The 13741-nt window shown below is 50.0% G+C and overlaps 1 protein-coding gene, 1 long non-coding RNA gene and 1 other non-coding gene across 3 annotated transcripts in view; 2 read left to right on the top strand and 1 right to left on the bottom strand.

Annotated features, from left to right (window-relative positions):
* LOC119433688 (tyrosine-protein kinase transmembrane receptor Ror) overlaps positions 1–13741 on the top strand; it is a 556232-nt gene that overhangs the window by 479765 nt on the left and 62726 nt on the right. The window lies entirely within an intron of this gene.
* On the top strand, positions 1277–1464 carry LOC119434191 (U2 spliceosomal RNA). Its single transcript, XR_005188576.1, has one exon. It is a non-coding gene; the product is annotated as a U2 spliceosomal RNA (small nuclear RNA).
* LOC119433687 (uncharacterized) overlaps positions 8443–13741 on the bottom strand; it is a 103761-nt gene continuing 98462 nt past the window's right edge. The window contains exon 6 of the long non-coding RNA XR_007464516.1: positions 8443–9128. This is a non-coding gene — a long non-coding RNA (uncharacterized LOC119433687). The remainder of the gene's footprint in view (positions 9129–13741) is intronic.

Raw genomic sequence — 13741 nt, 5'->3', positions numbered from 1 at the left:
TACAGCTTCTATCGTCGAATGTGTAGTTTGAACTCGCGCTAGCGTAGAACAAGCAAAAATATAGCCTTATGGATAAGGGGTTGTAAAATGCTTTAGTATGTAGTATCATAAGCGTACTTTTTAGGGTTTGAGTGCCTTGGGATTAGTTAGCAGTCTATTATGTTAGCGTTCACCGTGCGATAGAAGGCGGAATAGAAAGCAGGAGACGATAATAAAGCGAGGAACTCGCGCCGTTGATGTGAGGCTGAAGAAGCCGCGCGGCGCCGTGAGCTTAATGAACAGCACGCATCGGCGACTCTGCTCGCCCAAGCGATAATCTCTGTGCTAGCTCTCTATGGAGATCCTCTCTTCCTTAGTGCGTGTCTCTCTCAGGCTAGGGATCATTGAGGCGGCCAAGAGCCTGGAACCATAACGCATCGCAAGACTGCAGCACGCTCGAGAGCTATCTTCCCGGAGCCGTGCGGTGCTGGCGCTCGCTGTGCTGACGGATCGAAGAATCCGCGGCCGAGAAAGGCGACGGGTGATTTAGCGCACGGCGCTAATCACACCGCGTAGCGCCCTCTCGTGGGGCGACGCCTGTGAGATGGAGCGCTCTCCCTGCGAATCAGAGCGGAGAGAGCAGGCAACCGGAAATGACGTAGAGGGAGGGCGCCGCGCTGGTGGTCGGGAGCACGAGTGGGAACCTTCGTGGCTTCTAGTTGTTCCAGACTTTTTGTTCTATGCGCGCGAATGACGTGAACACTGCCGATCAATTGAACTTTCCAACACTAACCTAATAGTTTGGAACGGTGCGGTAGTGAGACCTGGGACTGTCGCCGTAGCGTGCATGGGTAGAATACGAAGGGGGAGAAATAGAGTGCCATTCCACTCAGTGAAGTTGGATGACCCGCGAAGCTGTGTTTGTGGCGATTGACCGTTGCTCCGGTGAAACGTTCCAAGTTTGCGGGATCGGGGCCACATGTACTGTTCGCATTTCTTTCTGCCTCGTGGTCCTGGCCGGCAGCACGCTTACTCTTGGCGTCCCCGGCCCGCTCATCGTCGGTGGTCTCCTTCCGCCGCCGGCGCGCCCACTCCCTTTTCTGTTCACGCCGTCGTTCTTGGCAGGCACGCCGTTCTTCTTCAGACCGTACAACACGCGGCCTACCCATTTCACAGCCAGAACAGAACTGAGTAAAGCGTCCTACGTAGAGCATGACGTCAGGAGACAGAAGACACTCAGATTGGTAGGCACTGGTTTGAATGCACGCCATGGCGCACACGTGTATGGTGCGAACGTAGACTTGGCCGACGCGGGTCAAAGTAGTAGTACCTGTTCATATAAGCTTAATATCTCATACGGGTTGTATTTGGACCCAAGATATTAAACTTATTTTTGCAAGCTGGCGGAGTGCTTGAAGCCTGCTTCACCTCCGCCGCAGGTCGGCCCCGTATTGCACTACCTTCGGGATTTTTGGTCTACGGACATCGATCTGCTGGAAACTAGCCATATGCAGCTTGGCGTTAAAAAAAAAAAAAAAAAAAAAAAAAAAAAAAAAAAAAAAACACTAGAAGGGACCATGGCATGACGTGACGAAGGCAGGCTTCGCTTAAAATATGGTTGGAATTCCATTTCAGAATGAGGTGCGCCGCATCGTTGCTTGAATTCAACGCGATACTAGGTTGAGAACAGACCAGCACTTGTTTCGTCTATTCTCAATCCTAGGCACTGCGCTGCATACAAGAATAAAGCCACGCGAACTCTTCCAAATGTCTGCTCTAACGAATTTCAAGTGATGCTGTGTGAAGCTATCACGAGGTCGAGCGTACCACAGAGCTCAAATAATGTCAACATTATACTAATCCATAAGAAGGGAGAGGTTAACGAATTCAGTAGGCCCTTAGGCTTGCTTTCAGTATTGTGTAGAATGTTCACCAAGGTAATTTCCAATCAAATCAAGGCAGCAGTTGGCTCCGTTAAGGAGTATTCTACTATGAATCACGTCCGTGTCATAATTTAGGCAATAGACAAATGTGCTCAGTGCAATCAACCTATTTATATGGCTTTCATAGACTGTGAAAATGCATTTGATTCAGTAGAGGTAGCAGCAGTAGTCATGGAGACATTGCGTAATCAATGAGTACAGAAGGCAAACGTGAGTACATTGGTAAATATTAAAGAAGACTCCACAACTACCTTGCTTCTCCACTATAGAAAAGCAGAAAATTACCAATGAAGAAGGGATTCAGGCAAGGAGACACAATCACTCAAATGCTATTCGCTGCATGCTGACAAGTATTCAAGCTATAAGACTGGAAAGCCTTAGGTGTGAGGATCAACGGCGAATATCTGAACAACATACGGCTTGCAGATGGCGCTGTGCTGTTCAGCAGCATTGTGGTGAATTGCAACACCTGATAGAGGACCTTAACCGAAAAATTAGTGTGCAGAAGACAAAGGTAATGTTCAATAGTCTGCCAAGAGAACAAGCATTCGGGATCGACCGTCAGCACCTAAAATCAGTGTAGGAGTACCTTTATATAGGTCAGTTACTCACAGGGGACCCTGATCATGAGAAGGAAACTTACAGAAGACTAAAGATGGGTTGGAACGCATATGGCAGACATTAAGAAATCATGACCGGGAGCTTAGCGCTGTCGTTGAAACGAAAGGTGCGCAATCATCGCATTCTGTCGGCACTAACACACGGGGTAGACACTTGGAGGTTAACAAGGAAGCCCGAGAACAAGTTAAGGCAACACGTTAAGGGCCGTGCAATGAGCGATGACAAGAAAAATATTAAGCGTAACGTCTACATGAAGAGAGCGGTGTGGATCAAAGAGCAAACGGGGTAGCCAATAATAAGAGAGAGAGAGAGAAAGGAGCCGCGCAGGGCAAATGAACGGTGGGTCATTAGGGTTACAGAATGAGTAACGAAAGAAGTCGAGCATGGCAAATATTAGGACATTTGCAGGCGCAAGACAGGGGTAATTGGAGAGTTGGGCTGAGTTCGAGCACTTCGGGGTTGTAAGACCCCGAAGTTATGCATCCACCGGATGCTCAGTCCCTTCACCGGCGAAAATTTCTAGAAACCAAAAGAACCTAGGAAAACGAACCGGTATCTTCGAATGTTGCTTTTAATGCGTTATAACGTTGTAACCCTGTTCTTCGGTAACTAACTATCGCGCTCTCTCTTTCGCTATCTTTGCGATTGGCATTCTATGAAGCTTTACGAACTTTCATGCCAACTTGGAAAACTGGGTATGCGAACATTCTAGGCAAATCCTCTACAATGGGTATGGGCATGGAAAAAGTATGGGCATGGGCGGATGGAAACCCAAAAAGTGAAGCCTTGATCCACTTCTTTCGCTGAATTGCTTCAACGCTAATCGCAGTCTCAATAACATTCATTATGGTCTCTTATCAGCAGCAACGCGGACCACTATGGCATGGCTTTGCGTTGCGATATACTGAGGCGTTCAAACCACTGATGTGTAGGACATACCAGTGGTTCAAACACGAAAACAGTTTCTGGGTTTTATTGCTGTTTCGTGAAGGTTACGTCTTGTGTGCTTCTTGCTTTATCTTAGCCGCGTGTTGCGTTTAGAACGGAAAAAGATGTGCTACTGGCGCCACGGTCTTGCGCCCTTGCGAGGCCCAAATTTTGCTCAAGGAAACTTCGTTTGTCGCTTTATTCTGCCATCCGCTGTGCAGAATGAGTCATCAGTCATCCGCTGTGGCTAGACATCGCTTCGCTGACTGTTTAGCGGCGTTCTGGGGCCGTATTCCGTAACGATGTGTGTTTTGCATCCACTGTACTTTTCGTCCGTCGAAAAAGAACAGTGAATCGTTCCGCGACACGGCCCCAGAGCGCTGCTGAACAACTGGGAAGCGATGCCTGGCCACAGCGGATGGCTGGTTTCGGGCAATCACCCGAAACTTGCAAAAAAACAAAGAAAAAAAGTTTGACAGGCACCCGGCCACTGGATGCCTGGGAGGCCAGCGAGAGGGGACGATGTGCCGAAAAGGCACAAAACGTCCCGCCTTGTCCTCCACACCCCAGTAACTACCCGAGGGGGACGACCTAGGCACGAAACCCCGACAGCCACACGGCAGATAGAACTGCGCGCGCTGGGGGCCAGGATTCGAACGTCGGTCCTCACGAGTGCCAGCTCGACACTCTACCCACTCGGCCACTGGGGCGGCTCGGCAAGCTTGACTTGTTGCAGATACATATGCGCACAAAGATCGGTGCCGAACGTAGATGAACCAGTGATAAGGTAGACTGCAGTTTGGTCGCGCAACTTGTAGATGGCGCTGATGGATTATCGGATATGTAGCCTTGTGGCGTGACACATAGATGGCGTTCAACCCAGTAAAGGAAATGGCCCAGAGCGCCAGGCACTGCGTAGTTTCAGATAGCGAGCGAAGAGCGCACCGTACGTGCTGAGTCAGTTCCTGCACATTATCGCGGCGTCATCTTTTCAGCTGTGCTTTGCGACGGTTCCGTGCGTGTCTCATTCGCCGCATGGTTGCATGCCGTGACAGATTGCATGTGGCGTTTGACAGGTTCGGACACGTCTTGTGAAGGCCATAGTGTACTCAGGATTACTGCTAAGGCATTTCCCCCGGGATTTTGTTTTTGGTTGCTGAGAGGACATGGCACACCCTGGAAGAGTATGAACGAACCACTAACACGGCACGCTCGTCCGTTCAGCCGTTTTCTATGATGCTATGCTGCTGTTTCCGTGCGGGTTTATGTTGGTAAAGTGTTACAACGTGCACGTAATGTGAGCTACGTTCGTAGCACACAGATGTGTTGTGATAATAATTATTCGAGTTTTCGTTTACTGAACACCTATCGGGACGATGACAAAAATTCACCTAGCCTGGTTGAGGTAATCAGGTATGCTATACGCTTTGTATTCTGGCATTTTCGTATACATCTTTTCTGTCTACCTTGTACTACTACCTATGCCTGTAACGAATCCGGTCGTATCAATTTCGCTCATCTCGTCGGATTGATGCTTCTGTCCACTTTCTGGAAGGTGTACGTTACATACGAGTCTCACTGGGTGAATCCCTTCGCATTCTATTAGGGTGTGCTGAGCGGTCTCCGGACTTTCGCTGCAGTATGATTTTGTTCTTCACGAAACCAGCTCGAGCCTCAAATAGCAAGGCACTGTCCGCTTTCACATCGTACAGACTTTCTTTTCGATGACTCCTGGTTGTCTAATTACATTTGCATGACCTCATCCTCCATTCTTTGTCAACTTCAGCCGCCCATTTATTTCGATCCTTGTTCCTGAGATTTTCTGACTTCACAAATGTGGCACTGCAGGTTGACATGTGTTGGGCCTTTCTTTACTTTTATCGTGCACTCGGAAAGCCAACCGATCTTTGTTTAAATTGCCAACCCCAACAAGCACGGAATGGCATTTGCGAACGAACGTTAGCGTGAATCCCCAAAGTTGGCTTGAGTAGGGCTTTTGTTCGTTTATGTATACGCCCAGGTATTGATATTGCATTTATATTGCTATGGCTTGCTGTTGCATTGACACCAAGTAGCTACTCGTCTCTTCATTGAAGCTCATAATTCCGGTGTTTGTGTCTAATGATCAGAGAGCGCACGCAAAAGTAATACTGCATTGCTGGTCAAATGCGTTTGTAGCGACGTAATGTTTACGAGTTATTGTTTTGCGACGATAACACTAAACATTTTTCACACCACAGGAGGTCGTAAAGTTTGTCCGTAAACTGAAACTTGCTAATATGGCAATGTAGCGCTGCGTTTCATATGGAATCAGAGACAGGATATTGTCGGGGAAGTATGAGTGTAGTTTTAATTGGAAACCTGATCCGAAATCGATGTGGGCCAGTCATGTATGCGTAAGTTAAGTGCGTACTGAGCGAAGGCTGGTGTTCGAGATGACACGGCACGTCATGACATGATACGGCGCGTCAAGCGCGCACGCCGGGGCAAACTCAACACATTCATAACAAATTATAGCCAGCGGTTTATTGGGGTCATTCTGATAAGGCGGTTGGTGAATGGGTAAGGCACATTAGGTAAAATAACAGCAAGTGCTCTGTGGCGCAACCCACCGCCCCCGCCCCGTTTCAAAGGGGACGCTCATCCATCCATCCGTGTCGCCTGAACAGGGATACGTTTAAATGCGGTAGGTAGTGGAAATCGCTACGAGCGGGCCAGCTCGAACTTCACGTATCTTATTGTGATCCAACAGTTAGCAGCCCAGCTAGTCGTTTGTGCGAGTTTAATTCGCACTTCTGGTTCCTTCGTAACCAGGAACGTCCCACATGTCGAGCCACGTCTGATTATTTTTGTTTGTTGTAGCGCTCGAATGAACGATGGAGGTAGTGTATCTGTGGCAGCCGTAGACGGGGGCTGCATAATATAATGATTCTCCGATGCTATTGAAATGTGAATATGTTGACGAAAAAATCTCCCTTGGACTCAGCTTTCCTTGGACATACGCTTTCTTCGTAGTTTTACACGATGTCGTCGTCCGGCCTTCGCCATTGCGTTTCTTGCGCGCTTTGTGTACCCCGCTTCTTGTTTATTTTCTGTGCGACTTTTAAGTAACCAGGTTCCAAGGGCGGCTTCCACGATTGTTTTATCCGTCTGCGAGGTGGTTCCCAACCATCGCTGACAACCGATGGTTGGGAACCGAAAGTTTCACAGAAAAATGACCCGAACAGCGAGGTCTCCTGTGAGACGAAAATCTTGCACCTTGTTTTTTTTTTTTCTCTGTAAATTTATGAGGTGCGTGAATTTAATTCTTCGTGCAAGCCGTTTCTGCTGCAGGGAATACAAGGAAAGTGAGAGTTACGCTGAAAAAAAAATGAATAGCAATGACACCCGGGAGGGCAGTGATGGTAAAAACGCACAAAGCCTCGCCACTCTTTCGTTTTCTCGTTGTTTCACTTGGCCAGGAGTCCCCAGTCATCCGATGTGGCCAGACATCGCTTCGCTGACTGTTTGGCGGCGTTCTGGGGCCGTATTCCGTAACGATGTGTGTTTTGCATCCACTGTACTTTTCGTCCGTCGACGAAAAGAACAGTGAATCGTTCCGCGACACGGCCCCAGAGCGCTGCTGAACAACTGCGGGGGAAGCGATGCCTGGCCACAGCGGATGGCTGGTGACCACGCGAAACTTGCAAAAAAACAAAGAAAAAAAGTTTGACAGGCACCCGGCCACTGGATGCCTGGGAGGCCAGCGAGAGGGGACGATGTGCCGAAAAGGCACAAAACGTCCCGCCTTGTCCTCCACACCCCAGTAACTACCCGAGGGGGACGACCTAGGCACGAAACCCCGACAGCCACACGGCAGATAGAACTGCGCGCGTTGGGGGGCCAGGATTCGAACGTCGGTCCTCACGAGTGCGAGCTCGACACTCTACCCACTCGGCCACTGGGGCGGCTCGGCAAGCTTGACTTGCTGCAGCTACATATACGTACGAACGCAGATGAACAAGCGATAAGGTGGACTGCAGTTTGGTCGCGCAACTGGTAGATGGCGCTGATCTCGTCTAGCAGATAAATACAGGGACCTTACTAGCAGAAACCGTCGAGGCGCGTCTGTGCCCTTTCCCTGGTTTTCGCGATAACGTGTGAAGAACAGGCTTCGAGATGGCTGAAATCGTACGTTGCCCTCTTGCGCTTCCCGCATAAAGGCTTTTGGGAACAGTTGGGAGCTGTTTCTGTTATCGCTCCGAACCACGACACAATTTTCCAAAGTTAGCGCTTTGCATTTCATTTCGAGCGAGCGGGAGAATGTGCGACGCAGTGCAGTGACGACCAACGGCATTAGTGTTACTGCACTACGCAATTAATTTTAGCAGTGAATCATGCCTCCGCCATTATTTTAGGATGTAGCTCCGCATGTGGTGCGCGTTGACGGAAGTCGATTTTCCCTTGAGAAGAGGCAGAATTGTGTCCATTCGAAAGTGTCGTAACTATAGTTCACGGAACGATAATGTAAGCTGCTTTGGGCACTCGTAAGTGCGGCTTCGTAATGGAGTGCAATACTGGGCGATTTGGTTAACCTGCACAGTAAAAGCAGCGCAAAAGGAACGGCAACAAAAGACAGAGAAGTGCACAGCTTATTGGTTCCTGAGTTGCCGTTCTATTGGAGCTGTTTTTATAATGGGGTTTCGTATATGAGTCTAGAAAACAGTTGCCTGCTTACCGCTGGGTTTCCTGCACTGTTTTACTGGCAGCCTTCTCGTTTTCAGCAGGCAAAAATCGCAACCAATTCCGCGGTTGTCGGTGACAGAGTCCGTGCATTCAGTGATCGCATGTCCTGTTATTTTTCTACGTGTTTACCGCCCGTGTACTTCGTGGTGCCCTGCCATAATGAAAGTGTAAACGCGATGTGATGGTATGGAGGCCCGCGCAGTTTATTGTGCGGGCCTCCATAAGAAGACGCGGTTCCACTGCGACAGTTTATTGCGGAAAAACGCCCCCCGTCCCGTCACGAAACAGTGTTTTCTCGCTGGTTTTCACTAAAAAATAGGACACCGGCGACCGGCATCAACCAAGGTCACCGGTGTGCTATTTTTTGAGGATATATTGGCAAGAAAACACTATTCAAGACGGAAGCCAGTGCATTGACGGGGCCTTTGACGGCCGTGTGAATCCGGACTCAAAGAAACATTTCCAGAGGTCACGCTATGTTATACTTGCGCGTTCACGTCAGCGAAAGTGTAGGAGATCCATTCGTTGCGTCTGTCGGGAAACTTCGCATGCCGCCTGGAGTGGCGTTTCAATCGTTGTTACTATATCGCACGGGTGTCAACTTGTCGAACATTGTCCGGTTCCACATGAATGGTTTGGCGATGTTATCGTTCATGATAATGTCTGCTTGCTGGCACAACACTTTTACTGAAGCGAGCGTGGTCCGTGAATTCCTGAACGCCGCAGTAAGGAACATGGAAGATGTGTCTGGTACACATATCTGAATTCCTCGACCGTTCTGTCCAGTTTTTTTTTTTTTTTTTTCCTTGAGCACGCTCAGGGCATCTGCTGCAATCATTGCCGACTTCCAACACGCGTTCTTCACTTCGATGCTGGTAATTCTCGTCTTGGACCGGTAGTGCTTCACCCCAAATTTAAGGTCGCCATGGGTGCCTGCGCAGAAAAAGATACCGTCGCTTGAACCCACAGTGAACACTGTGCGGGTTTCTTAATGCTTGCTGAAGGTTGCCGAGACAACCACTTGCACCAGCATGTTCGCTGCTACCAATTCATTGGGTTAACCACTGTTTCTGTCATCAGCATATATTGACTAGACAGTGTCACGCAAGTTCTGATTTGCGTGCTTTGGGTAATTACAATGTCAAGCTATGCTGCTGCCATTGGATTGATAGGTAACATGTGTCAGCTGGCAGTAGCAATTACGTGGGCACTCCAGGATGAAAGCAGATATGTAAATATTGTACCAGCCATATTAGCGCATCGAAATTGTTTGTTGATGATGGACAGCGTAATTTCGGATTAAGTGCAGCGGCGGCCTAGCTACTGAACGAATACACATGTGCACTATATATTAGGTGTCGCAGCGAAGGAAAATATTGTGAAAACATTTTTGCATTTTGTTTTGTTGATCCGCTTGGCTAACGTTAGCTGTGACACATGGTGCATATATATATATCTTGCGAGACAGCTGTTAAACCTCGACGGTTTATTATGCAGGCCGCGCGCTGAAGCGAATGGCGCTGGCCATGATGATGAGTATATACAGATGAAGAAGATGAAGGGGTAATATAATGCTCACACAATTACCCCCGCGCATGGAAGCGGCCAACCTGGCCGCTGGCTATGGCGGCGAACGCCGCATGAAAGGCTTTAAACGTGAAACATGCACAATCTCTGTGGTACGGCAGCGGCCGTCCAAAGGCGTAACAACGGGCGCGACACGATAGTTAACTGGCGAAGTCTGTTCCTGAACTGTGTAAGGCCCGACAAAACTGGACTGAAATTTCTCGCATAAACCAGGAACGCGAACTGGAGTCCACAGCAACACTTCGTCTCCAGGCTGGAAGGAAACGACACGGTGGGATGCATCATAGCGAGTTTCGCGGTCTTGTTGACTGGCGTCGGTGTTGAGGCGGGCGTGTTGGCGACACTGGGTAATTCGCGAAACAAATTGCTCACACGTTGATGTGGACGATGGCACGGGGACGTCAAAGAAAGAGACGTCGAGGACAGTGATTGGTTGACGACCATACACAAGGAAAAAGGGCGAGTACCCCGTTGTGCGTTGGACGGCCGTGTTGTAAGCGAAGGTGACGAATGGGAGAATAACATCCCAATTGGTGTGATCAGGGTTGATGTACATTGAAATCATGTCGGACAGCGTACGATGAAAGCGCTCTGTGAGGCCATTAGTTTGAGGGTGGTAGCTGGAAGTCGTTTTATGGATGGTATTGGACGCACGGAGAACATCGTCGAGAAGTTTAGACAGAAAGGTCCTGCCGCGGTCACTCAAAAGAATACGTGGGGCTCCGTGTCGTAAAAAGATGGTTTCCAAGAAAAAGGATGCAACCTCCGCTGCGGAACCGGAAGGTAGTGCGGCTGTTTCAGCGTACCGTGTCAAGTGGTCTACAGCTGTGACAATCCATCGTTTACCGCCAGCCGATAAGGGTAGTGGACCATACAAGTCGATACCAACTACTGCGAAAGGAGCTTCAGGACACGGGACAGGTTGTAGCAGTCCAGCCGGAGGTGAGGTCAGTCGTTTGCGGTGTTGGCAGATCGAACAGGAAGCCACGTATTTTGCTACGCTTGTTGCAAGTCCAGGCCAAGAGAAGCGGCTGCGAATTCGCTCATAGGTTTTATGAAAACCAAAGTGACCGGCAGTGGGATCGTCATGAAAGGTCTCCAGTATCTGGGTCCGAAGTGATCGGGGAACTACAGGGACCCAACGATGTCCTTCGGGATGAAACACGTACCGGTATAGCAGCGAATTTTGAATCTTGTGGTTCTTCAACTGCCGACGGAGTCGAGCGTTAGGTGTGCGAGAGGATCCCCGAATACGTTCCATAACGGAGTGGCAGTAGGGGTCACTACGTTGGCAAGTTGCAAACGTATGAGAATGGCTAGGTGGGAGCCGGTCGAGAGCTGCGAGTGAAGGAAATGCAGGAGCGACGGCCGGCGGGTTGCTCACGGAAGGTGGTAAGCAGGCAGTGTTTGAAGACGGTGGTAGGGGACAACGAGAGAGAGCATCGGCATCCTGGTGTTTCTTTCCAGACTTGTAGGTGACGTCGAAGTCGTATTCTTGTAAACGAAGTATCCAACGGCCGAGACGGCCCGTTAAATTTTTTACCGTCGCCAACCAGCACAAGGCGTGGTGATCAGTAACGACCGTAAAGTGGCGGCCGTGCAGATAAGGCCGGAATTTTTGGACGGACCAAACAATGGCAAGACACTCTTTCTCGGTAATCGTATAATTTTTCTCTGCAGGTGTTAGCGTGCGACTTGCGTATGCGACCACACGTTCTTCGGAAGTTTGCTGACGTTGCAGAAGAACAGCGCCGATACCATGGCCGCTGGCGTCAGTATGTAGAAGAGTGGGTGCGGTGTTATCGAAATGACAAAGCACAGGTTCGGACGTGAGGGCACGCTTGAGGGCGTGAAAAGCAGTTTGGCATTCGTCCGACCATACATAGATAGCTCCAGAAGGAAGTAGTTGATGGAGCGGCGCCGCAATGGTGGCAAAGTTACGTATGAAGCGCCGGAAATACGAGGCTAGGCCAAGGAAGCTACGCAAGTCTTTGGCGCGTTGAGGCCTGGGGAAGCGCAGGACAGCGGTAATCTTATCGGGGTCAGGTCGAATGCCCTCCTTGCTGACAAGGTGTCCGAGTACTTTAATGGTTTTGCTGGCGAAGTGGCACTTTTTAGTATTCAGCTGAAGGCCAGCAGCAGAGAGGCATGTCAAGACTTCGTCGAGGCGCTGCAAGTGCTGATGGAAGGTCGACGAAAATATGACGATGTCGTCAAGGTAGCATAAGCAAGTCTTCCACTTCAGGCCCCGTAGTACGGTGTCAATCATGCGCTCAAATGTGGCGGGAGCATTACACAGGCCGAAAGGCATTACGTTAAATTCGTAAAGTCCATCGGGAGTGGCAAAGGCAGTTTTTTCCTTGTCTTCTTCGTGCATGGGGATCTGCCAGTATCCGGAGCGTAGATCAAGGCTGGTGAAATACTCCGCGCCTTGTAATGAATCTAACGCATCATCGATTCGGGGAAGTGGATATACATCTTTGCGGGTGATTTTGTTCAAGGCACGGTAGTCTACGCAAAATCGCACTGAGCCGTCTTTCTTACGCACCAAAACGACAGGTGACGACCAAGGGCTTGAGGAAGGGCGGATGATGCTTCGTTTCAGCATGTCGGCAACCTGGGTATCGATGATCTGGCGTTCGGCGGAAGAAACACGATATGGCCGCCGGCGCACGATGGAAGTTCCATCTGTGTGGATGCGATGGGCCGTTGCAGAAGTCTGTCCCAGAAGAGGAGAGTGCACGTCGAAGGAGTCTTTATACTTGGATAACAACGCCAGTAACTCTTCCGTCTGCTGTGGCGTTAGATCAGTGCTGATTGCACTAGCGAGAACAGAAGCAAGGGCTGGCTGTATAGCGGTAGGTGCCCGTGAAACAGCAGTAGTCGAGGTAAGCACACAAACAGGCTGAGTGTCCAAGACGCAAATGACAACAGCGCCTTTAGGAAGAAGTACTGGCTCAGTGGTTGTGTTGAGTACAGCCAAAGTGGCCGTACCGTTGGTGAAGCGAACAAGGCTAGGTGCCAGAGCAATCCCTTTGGATAGGCAACGAGCTGATGGTACAACTAAAACGTCACCATCGGCGATGTCAGAGTTAACTACAAGAAGTTGTTCGCGGCCAGGAGGCACCATACAATCGTCAGCAGTTCGTAAGCGAAGGCGCGGGTCGGGCACGTCGTCGGAATTGTCGGTCTCGGTCAAGTTAACGAGGCGTTGACGGCACGAAATAAAAGCGGACGCGGAAGAGAGAAAGTCCCACCCTAGTATAAGCATGTGAGCACAGGAAGTCAACACTGCGAACTGAATATGGTGGCGAATCCCCTCAATCGAAACTCGAACTGTGCATTGCGCCGATGGCCGAATCACAACATTATTTGCGCCATGTAGAATAGCTCCATTGTAAGGTGTAGTAACCTTGCGTAGACGAGAGCACAAGTAAGCGTGAATAACAGAAATAGCTGCGCCCGTATCAATCAATGCAGGAACGGGTACACCTTCTACACACACTAATAAAGTATTGGCCGGGCACACTGGAGGAATTGTAGTCTGTGCGGGCCATGCAGCTTTCCCTCCAAAAACTGCACCATCTAGTTTTCCGATCGGTAGTCAGGAGTGCGGGAGGCCTGTAGCAGAGGGGATGTCGAGCGTCGGAGAGGGGAAGGCGAGCGGCGGCGCCCTTGACGGTAGTTGCGAGGCTCTTCGGGATTTGGAGGCGGAGTAAGTGAGCGATGGGAAAGCCGGCGCTGGTAGGCACTTGGGAGAGGCAATGGGTCTCGCTCGTAAACATCGTAACCACGGCGTTCGTCCTGTTGTCGTCTGCGACAAAAGCGCGATATGTGCCCGCGAATACCGCAGTAATAACAAATGGGGCGGGGCGAAGGCCGGGTAGGGTAATATGCTGTGGCAGGTGCACAAGGTGCCAGAGTCGCCAGATGGTTGGGAGTAGCAGGAGCAGGAGGCG

This window comes from Dermacentor silvarum, chromosome 11, assembly GCF_013339745.2.
Source record: "Dermacentor silvarum isolate Dsil-2018 chromosome 11, BIME_Dsil_1.4, whole genome shotgun sequence".
Classification (NCBI taxonomy): Eukaryota; Metazoa; Arthropoda; class Arachnida; order Ixodida; family Ixodidae; genus Dermacentor; species Dermacentor silvarum.
This window is presented reverse-complemented; position numbering and strand designations above follow the sequence as displayed.